This window comes from Pleurodeles waltl, chromosome 5, assembly GCF_031143425.1.
Source record: "Pleurodeles waltl isolate 20211129_DDA chromosome 5, aPleWal1.hap1.20221129, whole genome shotgun sequence".
Classification (NCBI taxonomy): Eukaryota; Metazoa; Chordata; class Amphibia; order Caudata; family Salamandridae; genus Pleurodeles; species Pleurodeles waltl.
Genome location: NC_090444.1, coordinates 705,839,619 through 705,850,644, shown reverse-complemented (window position 1 = coordinate 705,850,644; position 11,026 = coordinate 705,839,619).

The window sequence follows — 11,026 nt, the reverse complement described above, 5'->3', positions numbered from 1 at the left end:
CTCCCACCCAGAATGATGTCCCTTGAAAAACAAAAAGGACACTTCGGGTACTTTGCCTATCAAAAATTCAGCCTTGTGAGCGATGATAGTGGATCCTATAGTGTCAACTAAGCAGATGTCAACAAAAACATAATCAACGATTGCACAGAAATCATCCATAATACGCTCGTCGATGAAACATCGCCAACAAACATAGTGACACAAACATCATAGACCATTGATGTCAACAGATAAGTCGATGGCGCATCTGTCAATGCATACTCTTTCACTGTTGATGACGCCAAACAAGCTCTTGTCAACAACAGTAGCAGAAAACAGAAAAAGACCAATGTAAAGAGCTATTACGTGTTCCACTGCTGGAACGTCCATCACATACTATTATGTCTCCAATACCTCTAATACCACCCAAGAAGTTGCGACAAGATGCATTGTCAAGAGCAGAGTTTAATGATGATGACCATAATATCGAAGATATGGGATAGATGGGGTCCTGGCCTCCTTTCAGGCACTCATCAACAAGGTCTTCCAAAGCCACCAGTCATAGTCTTCAGGATATATTGTTGGCATTCTCATCTTTAGCAAAACCTAAAAACACACCTACTTCACTGTAAAAACATCCTCCAAGAGCTGAAAAAGGCCAACCTGCATATTAATGCAAAGAAACCCAGAGCGGGGAATACCCAAGTCAAATATCTAGGGTATGTACTGGGAAACCACCTTATCGAGCCTCATGGGGAAAAAGCACGAGCTATAAACGACACCCACTTTCCACACAATCAAAAGGAGGTTCAGGCTTTTCTGGGTCTTCTTGGTTATTACTGGTGTTTCATACCCCAATATTCAGCTATTGCGGTCCTCTAACAGATCTCTTAAAAAAAGGAGACCCCCAGTAAGGAGTTCGAGAATACCACTGAAAGAGTCAAATACGCCTTCCAGCCTGTTTAAACAGGCAATTACCTCTAGACCTGTATTGACTTCTCCAAATTTCAACAGTACTTTAATTCTACAAACTGACGCATCAGAGGCAGGCATACGAGCAGTTCTGTCCTAGGGCAATAGCAAATGACTTGAGGTCTCGCACCCTGGGGAGGTATGGAAGGAGGGAGAGAGTTCAAACTGATCCGGGGTCTGTGGTGATTCCACCTTGATGGTACTGCGCCTAATAAAATTTACGCTGCACTTTTTTTTAACTGCATCCATAGCTGGAGAAAGATCATTTGTTTGGAGGACAATAACATGCCTGATATTCTTTTCTGGGTTACTTTTGGTGTTGGTTCTCACTGTGCCATATTATGTCCTGGTGATTCTAGATTACAGATACCTACCAGGTGAAAGAAAAGGGCTTATAAGTAATGCCCATGTAGGATAGAGTGACCTATCCTATTAATTTATTATATGCACCACCCTCTGACCCCCAGGGAAGCACCAGGTGTCCCATTTCTAGAAGGGGAAGGGTGCATCTTTATGCCAGAGTGGCATATTGTTTTAGTTCAGAGGACACAGTGGAGAACTGAGTTGCATCTATTTTGTTACATTCTTCAATCAAAAGACCATGTATGTCTTGTGTTACAGCACAACTACTGGGTGATAGTGGATGAAAATTCACTTATAGGCATTCCCTCACAACCCTCCTACCTGACTAACAGTGAAGTGCAACTCTTCTGTCCACTCACCTGTGATCGCTCCCCTTTCTCCGAGGGGCATTCTATGAATCGGTGGTCCGAATATCCAGACACTCATAAAAGGAAATAGAACAAGATGGAAGATCATTATTACCTTTGCTTTGGCGTAATACTCTGTAACAATAAAAATTCACCTAAGAAAAACATCTATAGCCCGAGTCATAAGTTCGCTTGTGCAATACCATGACAATGATCAAAAGACTACTAGAACATTTAACCTTAAAATCTGATATTTGGACTCAGACAGTGAACAAGAACTCCGTACTTCTCATTGCAGGGTCTTTGAACTGCTCTCAACCAAATTACAGATTTTGACCAGGACAGTAGAATTTGCCAACAGCAGCCATAGATTGTAGAAATTCCTTTATCTATATGTAATAAAAAAATAGATGGTTAAATACATCTATCACAGGCTACCATCAGCTTCAAGTCCAGGATCTGAAGAGTTATCCACACGCAACTACCAACCCAACTTCCAGTGCTTCCCACACCAACGGAGTCAAAACAACAACTCATCACTTAGCACAGGACAACAGAAAAGAGCATGTCTGATAACGATGGTGATCTATCAACGTCGGAGGATGAACAGCATGGACCACTGAATACACCACAGGATATGAACAACAGGTTCAGTGCGTTCGCATGGAATGGGTGATGACGACAATGCTTCTCACCCAGAGAATCAGACACCTCCAATAGACACGAAGACTGAAATGATTTTGGCGGTCATTATGAACATAGCAGGAAAGATCGCCGACCGACATGGCGGTGGTGAACAGAATCCCACCGTTGGCGGTGAATGGAAACCCGCCATATAATGAACAAAAATCCCAACCCCGTCAAAAATCACCAGACCACCACTCCCCGCCATGACTCTGTCTGCGGGAATCCCATACCTCCCCACCCCGCCACCGCCAAGCACACCCACATCCCGCCCTCCAAATAATGATGCACAAATCACCTCAGCGGACAGTGGAGGCCGGACTACCATTGGCAGCTGCGACCGCATCAGGCGGCAACTGGACTCAATAGCAAGAAGTGCGTGCACACATTGGATAGGCGTATGACCCACACACCTGACACACATCCAGAACCCCATAAAACACCCCAAGACACACCCCACAATCCCTTGCAACGAAAGCAGGACAAGAAGACGGAGAGCCTCAGAGGCAGACAGCGAACGTCAGCATACAGGGCACGCACACCGACCCACAGAAGAGCACCCTTACCTCATTCCCAGCCCCAACACCATTCCCCACACTCACAGTGTCCCCCCAAACATCCAAGCTTCACCGAAAGGGAGTTAAGGACCATGGTGGACGAGATCTTGAAGGTGGAGCCACATATTAGGGGCCGAGGTGCAGCACACACCCATCGCAAGGAAAATGGAGCTGTGGCAGACCATTGTGAACAGGGTCAATGCAGTGGGACACCATCCACGCACCAGGGACGACATCCGGAAGAGATGGAACGACCTGCGGGGGAAGGTCCGGGGCATGGCATCAAGGCGCCACATTGCAGTGCAGAAGTGTCACAGTGCCCTTTCCTTGGGATCTGCACGCTGCTGACCAAAAGGCCCACCTCCGGGCGTCACCAACTCAGAAAGCTATCAAAGTGCAGAGTATTGATGAAGCCAGGCGGGGGGAAGGGAATTAGGGTAGGGAACTGCAGGGAGAGAGATCTGAAAAGAAAATGGTTAGGACAAATATGCCTCACCCAGGCATCAGCCACTACATCCACCCCTCTGCATGACCACAAACCCACTAACAGGCCCACATCTCTCCTGCTGTGCACAGTCACCCACCCCTGCACGTACCCACAATGGAACGACACCCCCCACCACAATGCAACCCCACATTGGCGCTAAATGCAATGTCAACCTCACAAAGGCACCCTGGAAGGCCACTGAAAGTAACACCAGCACAAAATAGCCCAGTCCTGTTCACCTCAAACGTTCATGCAGATGTAACAGACATGTCTATGCCCCCCAACAGGCACCTACACCCATGCAACCCTAACGGATGGGACAAGGAGTGCCAGTGCCCCCCAGGGAGACAGAGGCACCTCACAGGACACTGGTGAAGGATCCCTGGACACTAATGAGCCGGCAGGCCCCTCACCCAGTCCTGGACTCTCACCATGCAGCAGCCCCACCCAGGAAACCACTGTCACCCCTACCACTCAGTCAAGACCAGCAGCGCAGGGCAGGCGTCCCCACACCAGTGTACCCAGGGCACAGACTGGTGGAACACAGGTACAGAGGCCCCAGTCTCCCACTCCCAACATGCAGGAAGGAGAGGGTCCCAGTACAAGTGGTACTGCCAGACCTGTGCAGGGGACACAGTCACAGGGAGCAAGGGCAAGTGCAAGGGTCACAGTGGGCCGGGGGAAGGCCATAGGATGGCTGCAGCAGCCCAGGACGTGATATCAGAGGTATTGGGGGCCTACCAACATACCCATGACAGGTTGGCACAGATTGTGTCCACCCTGGAGCACAGTCAGAGGATGCTGCAGGAACACCACCAACAGGCCATGGAGCAGTGGAAAGAGCACAATGCCACAATGGCCACCATAGCAGGAGCACTGCTACAGCTGGTCAAAAACCAGTCTGACACCCGCCCCGGACAAGAGGCCCCCACAACAGCACTGGACAACCAGCAGCAGAAACATCCCAGGAACTACCCTCACAGGAAACACAAGGGCCTACCATGTCATCCCATGAAGCTCAACAGCAGGCGCCCAAACGGACCCTCAGGCCAAGATATGGCACTGGAACCCCAGCTAAGAACAAGGCCCCCTCCAACAATTAACTCTGCAACAAATGCAAAGCAACCATCCTACCCAATCACCAACCACACATTGCTAAGAGGCAATATAAAGTACTGTTAGACAAGATGGACCCATCAATACTACCAACAAGGCTGCCACCATGTTGGTCTTGAGGACCCACCACCCTTACGATTCCCATCACTGTAAATTGCACAATTCACTCACTTCAACCAATAAAACACTTTTCACACCTGTAACACTGTCCCCTGTGTTAAATTGTGAACAAAGTGGAGTATGGATGCAAATGGCAGAGAACAACTTTATTGTTGAATCTGTGCATGATGGAAGTCCTGTGTGCCCAAATGGTGGCAAGGAGGAAATGCGTATATTTTCAGTCAGTACCATGCAGAAGTGGGCCATGTTTCGCCTATCATTACCAATCCCCCATATGACAGAGCACACTGACAGTATTAGTCACCAACCCCAATGACAGGCCTAAGCCCCACACAGTTACTGGAAGTAGAGTTTTATCAGTTGGTTCCTGGAATTGGCATCTTCCCCTTCCTCATCATCACCATCACTCTCCTCACCTCTCTATGGTAGCTGATCAGGACCTATAGCACCCTCCACCTTCAAGAGGGGGATAGAATGTCTCACTGCCACGTTGTGCAGCATGCAGCAGGCCACCACTATTCTACACACCTTATCAGGCCCATAGGCCAGGGAACCCCCAGAGATATGTAGACACCGGAATCTAACCTTCAGGAGACCTATAGCTCTCTTTATTACCCTCCTAGTACGTTCATGGGCCTCATTGTAATTCCTCTCTGCAACCGTCCTGGGATTCCTCACTGGTGTCAGGAGCCAACACAAGTTTGGATAGCCAGAATCACCTAGAAAATGGTGCAGTACAGACTCGTCATTGGTATGACCCTTAGTCAGACAGGCTGGTTTTCTGCAATGTGTCAGTTACTGACAGGCACACTTACCTATGATCCACCCTCTGTCCTCTTGTAGTTGTTCCATCTTCTGTGGCACACTACTGTTCCTCAACACAAAGGAATCGTGGACTGAACCTGGAAACATGCCATTCACATGTGAAATGTACTGGTCTGCAGTACATACCAATTGGATGTTCATGGAGTGAAAGTTCTTTCTGTTTCTGTACACCTGTTCACTCACTCTTGGGGGGATGATCGGTACGTGGGTGCCATCGATGGCACCTATGACATGGGGTATGTTGGCAAAGGTATAGAATTCTGACTTGATGGTAGGTAGGTCAGTACTTTGGGCAAACCTCACATAGGACTACAGATGTCAGACAAATGCATTCAGAAATCTTGTCAGTACCTGGCTGAACATTGGCTTTAAAAAACCCGAACCCATGCCCACTGTCACTTGGAATGAGCCTGTGGCCAGGAAATGGAGTGCGGAGACTACCTGCACTTCAGTTGGAATGGCATGCTGATTACGATTTCCCGGAGTTAGTGCAGGATCCAGTAATACACAAAGGTCCTGAATAGTTGTACATGTGAGTCTGTAAGTGATTATGATCTGACGCTCCACCATGGTCCCCATATCCACAAGAGGTCTGTACACCGATGGTGCCCTTCCTCACCACAAGGATCGGTACCTACGAGGGGTTACAAAAAGGAGTGATGAAGACACATACATAGGCACACCTGTCATCATTTGTGCACTGCATTGTTCATTGTAGTGTCTCTAAAATAACTGCTAGCTGACAGATACAGGGAGTGCAGAATTATTAGGCAAGTTGTATTTTTGAGGATTAATTTTATTATTGAACAACAACCATGTTCTCAATGAACCCAAAAAACTCATTAATATCAAAGCTGAATATTTTTGGAAGTAGTTTTTAGTTTGTTTTTAGTTTTAGCTATGTTAGGGGGATATCTGTGTGTGCAGGTGACTATTACTGTGCATGATTATTAGGCAACTTAACAAAAAAAAATATATACCCATTTCAATTATTTATTATTACCAGTGAAACCAATATAACATCTCAACATTCACAAATATACATTTCTGACATTCAAAAACAAAACAAAAACAAATCAGTGACCAATATAGCCACCTTTCTTTGCAAGGACACTCAAAAGCCTGCCATCCATGGATTCTGTCAGTGTTTTGATCTGTTCACCATCAACATTGCGTGCAGCAGCAACCACAGCCTCCCAGACACTGTTCAGAGAGGTGTACTGTTTTCCCTCCTTGTAAATCTCACATTTGATGATGGACCACAGGTTCTCAATGGGGTTCAGATCAGGTGAACAAGGAGGCCATGTCATTAGATTTCCTTCTTTTATACCCTTTCTTGCCAGCCACGCTGTGGAGTACTTGGACGCGTGTGATGGAGCATTGTCCTGCATGAAAATCATGTTTTTCTTGAAGGATGCAGACTTCTTCCTGTACCACTGCTTGAAGAAGGTGTCTTCCAGGAACTGGCAGTAGGACTGGGAGTTGAGCTTGACTCCATCCTCAACCCGAAAAGGCCCCACAAGCTCATCTTTGATGATACCAGCCCAAATCAGTACTCCACCTCCACCTTGCTGGCGTCTGAGTCGGACTGGAGCTCTCTGCCCTTTACCAATCCAGCCACGGGCCCATCCATCTGGCCCATCAAGACTCACTCTCATTTCATCAGTCCATAAAACCTTAGAAAAATCAGTCTTGAGATATTTCTTGGCCCAGTCTTGACGTTTCAGCTTGTGTGTCTTGTTCAGTGGTGGTCGTCTTTCAGCCTTTCTTACCTTGGCCATGTCTCTGAGTATTGCACACCTTGTGCTTTTGGGCACTCCAGTGATGTTGCAGCTCTGAAATATGGCCAAACTGGTGGCAAGTGGCATCGTGGCAGCTGCACGCTTGACTTTTCTCAGTTCATGGGCAGTTATTTTGCGCCTTGGTTTTTCCACACGCTTCTTGCGACCCTGTTGACTATTTTGAATGAAACGCTTGATTGTTCGATGATCACGCTTCAGAAGCTTTGTAATTTTAAGAGTGCTGCATCCCTCTGCAAGATATCTCACTATTTTTGACTTTTCTGAGCCTGTCAAGTCCTTCTTTTGACCCATTTTGCCAAAGGAAAGGAAGTTGCCTAATAATTATGCACACCTGATATAGGGTGTTGATGTCATTAGACCACACCCCTTCTCATTACAGAGATGCACATCACCTAATATGCTTAATTGGTAGTAGGCTTTCGAGCCTATACAGCTTGGAGTAAGACATCATGCATAAAGAGGATGATGTGGTCAAAATACTAATTTGCCTAATAATTCTGCACTCCCTGTATACATGTACATCACAAGGAGGGAACAGAGTATTTCATGTGTTCTACAATACTGAATAGACAGAGGCCTAGGTGCTTCATGTGGGTAGTAGGGCCTGCATTGTGAGTAGTAATTAATTCTAGATGCGTAGGTGATGGTAAAATGTCTGCCCACTGCAGATCTGCCCTTTCATTGTGGAAGTGACCGCATACCGCTAGCGGTTGACATCACAGCATAAGGCGGTGTTTACCGCTGTTCGCACCCTCTTTGGCTAACATGGATGCCAATGGGGAATCCTGGCATTTCATGTTCGCCCCGGCGGTGACGGTGCATACCGCCGCGGAACATACGCGCGTTCGTCATCGTATGATCACTTGACTCCCTGATCTCGTGCGGACAGGTACTCCACTCTGTGTACTGCTGTGGCCTGCCTCTGGCTATGGATGTGCCACGTGTTGCAGGGGAAAGGGCCTCGGCCTTCACCCAGGAGGAACTGGAGAAGCTAGTTGACGGGGTCCTGCCCCTGCACGCGAAACTGTACAGACGGCCAGAGGTACAGGTGAGTCTGGGTTGGGGGGGCACTGTGTGTGTGTGATGGATGGTGTTGATTGCACATATGTGTGCACCTCTGAGCCTGGATGGGCCATGGTGCATGGCATGCTGTGTGCGACTGTCCTGTAAGTCTGAGAGTACTGTCCGTCCCATAGTGGATGATTAGCCACCTGTTCCTATCGTGCAAGTGCCTGACCTCTGTGTTCCATTTCTGTTTCGCCCTTTCCGGTCAGCACCCACCAGAACAGGGCACATTGGCATGCCATCGCCAAGGAGGTGCGGACATTGGGGGTCTACAACCGGTGGAGCACCCACTGTAGAAAGAGGTGGGAGGACCTGCGGCGCTGGGCGCGAAAGATCAGTGAAGCCCAGCTGGGGAAGTACTCCCAACGTGGAAGGGGTGCCCGTCGGGCACTGATCCCCCCTCATGCGACGGATCCTGGCGGTGGCGTACCCAGACCTGGTTTGGCGCTTGAAGGCTGCACAGCAGTCACAAGGGGGTGAGTACTAATTTCACATACTTCAGTCTGGAAGGATGTCTGGGTGTGCATTAGGGTTCATGCTGTTTAGAGGCAGGGACTTTGACTGGTGTCCATCTACTTTATGGTCCCCAAAGGGTGTAGGGGTGTCTTTGTCAGGTCTCCCATACGTCGCCTCCTTCAGGTAGTCCAGGGGATGGGTGTAGAGCAGTATTCTGGTCAGTAGTCAGGGGCATGACCATGGGAATAGTGAATGGTGTTGCCTGTTGGGTGTGTCTTCTGGGTGGGTGTAAGTCTGGCCATTATGTACCTGCATTCAGATATTTACAAGTGTCTCTCCTGTTTTGGCTCCTCATCCCTGTTATTGTGTTGATTTGGTACAGCATCAACATCAGACAAGGGAGCTGAGGCACTGGCAAGTGGGGAGGCAGCAGCCCATGGATCCTCCGAGGCAGAGACAACCGACGCCCAGAGGACCAGTGGGTGGGAGGGCAAGGGTATTTCCACGGGGGAGGCTACTACCACAGGAGTTAGTGACTCCGAGACCTCCTCCGAGGGGGGTTCCATCACCGCCCTCCCTTCTGCTCCCCACCGAGTTGCCCGTGCCCGCCCACCCAGAAAGGTGGGCGTCTCCTTCGCCCAGGAACCTCCTCCCCTGCCCCAGTCAGCCCTGCTGCCCTCACAGAGGTGGCTATTGACCTCCTGAGAACCATCTCTGTAGGGCAGACAACCATCGTCAATGCCATCCAGGGGCTAGAATCAGAGGTGCAGCAGACTAATGCCTATCTGGATGGCATTCACGGTGCCGTGTGAGCCCTACAGAGATCTTTTCAGGCTCTGGCCTCCTCTCAGATGGCAGCCAGTTTCCCTGGCCATTCCGTTCCCCCCTCCAACCTCCTCTACCCCTTCCAGCACCCAACTCCCATCACCCGTCCAAGGCACACATTCAGACACCCAGTCAAGAACATCAACACACAAGAAACACACTTCAAAACACAAGCACCACACCTCCCACCAAAAGCATTCACACAGCCAACAGACACCTGCACACACAACAATGTCCATTTCCCCCAGTGTGCCCACCTCTTCCACCTCTCTGTCTGTCCCCTCTCCATCCACACCCTCATGCACTGTCACTGTTGCTGCTCCTCTTCCTGCACTCACCACAATAGCAGACAGCCATACATGCACCCCATACACCACACCTGCACTCACCACCACTACTGTAGTTGACACATGCAGCACACTCACCAGACTTGCAGACACCCACACAACATACATCCACACTAGCTGTCTGTCTTCTCTCACTGTGTCCACCCCCATCCTCCCAAAGCACACCAAGACACCCACCCATCAGACATCCACCACACCACAGCATACTGAGCAGTCACCTGCACCCACTACACGCACTCCTACACCACATATATCCACACCCTCTGTCTCCACTCCCACGCCCTCATCCACACCTACCCCAATTGCTCCAAAGAAACTTTTCCTCTCCCGTGCTGACCTCTTCCAACCCACTGGCCTACCCCGTCTTGTCCCCAAGCATGCTCACCTCCTTGCCCTTTCCGCTCCTTCCACATCACAGCCCACCCTGTCCACCCTTCACATTCCCGTGCCCCTTCCCCAGATAAGAAAAAGGCCCGGACTGAGCCCAGGCCATCTAGCTCCACCCGATCCAAACAGCCCGCACCCCCTTCAAAGGACAAGCCTACCCCCCTCCACCTTCCATACGAAAGTCAAATGCCCACCCCGTTGAAAATCCCCACCCCCACCACCCCTTGCCCCTCTTCCGTGAGGTGCCTGGATGCCCATATGGTGCCCCATGAGGTGGAGTACCATGCACTTGTGGGAGTCAGGTTGGGCCCTTTGTGGCCCATGGCAGTTGTCGCCATACGGACTGGCCATTGGCCCTGTTTAGACTGTTTGGTTCAGTGAGCTTCATATTAAAGTTTCTGTGTGGCCTGTGTTTGGGCTGTATGCAGTTGAACCCTGGTCTTTTGTTTCATTTGTTATGGGTGTGGGGCATTTGTATGTACTATGGTCATGTTGGATTAGCCTTGTGTTGGGTAAGTACCTCTTGCTGTGGGGGAAATGGGTTGTTCTGCTGTGAAGGGTTGGGGGTCATTGCAGGGTGGGTGGGTATGTGACTGTGCCCTTTCTTCCCTTGTTCAGAAGGTTGCAGTACTTACAGTCGTCGTCTTCATCAGTGGTCTCAGTCGTGGAGGTATATGGCAAGGAGCAGGGCTGA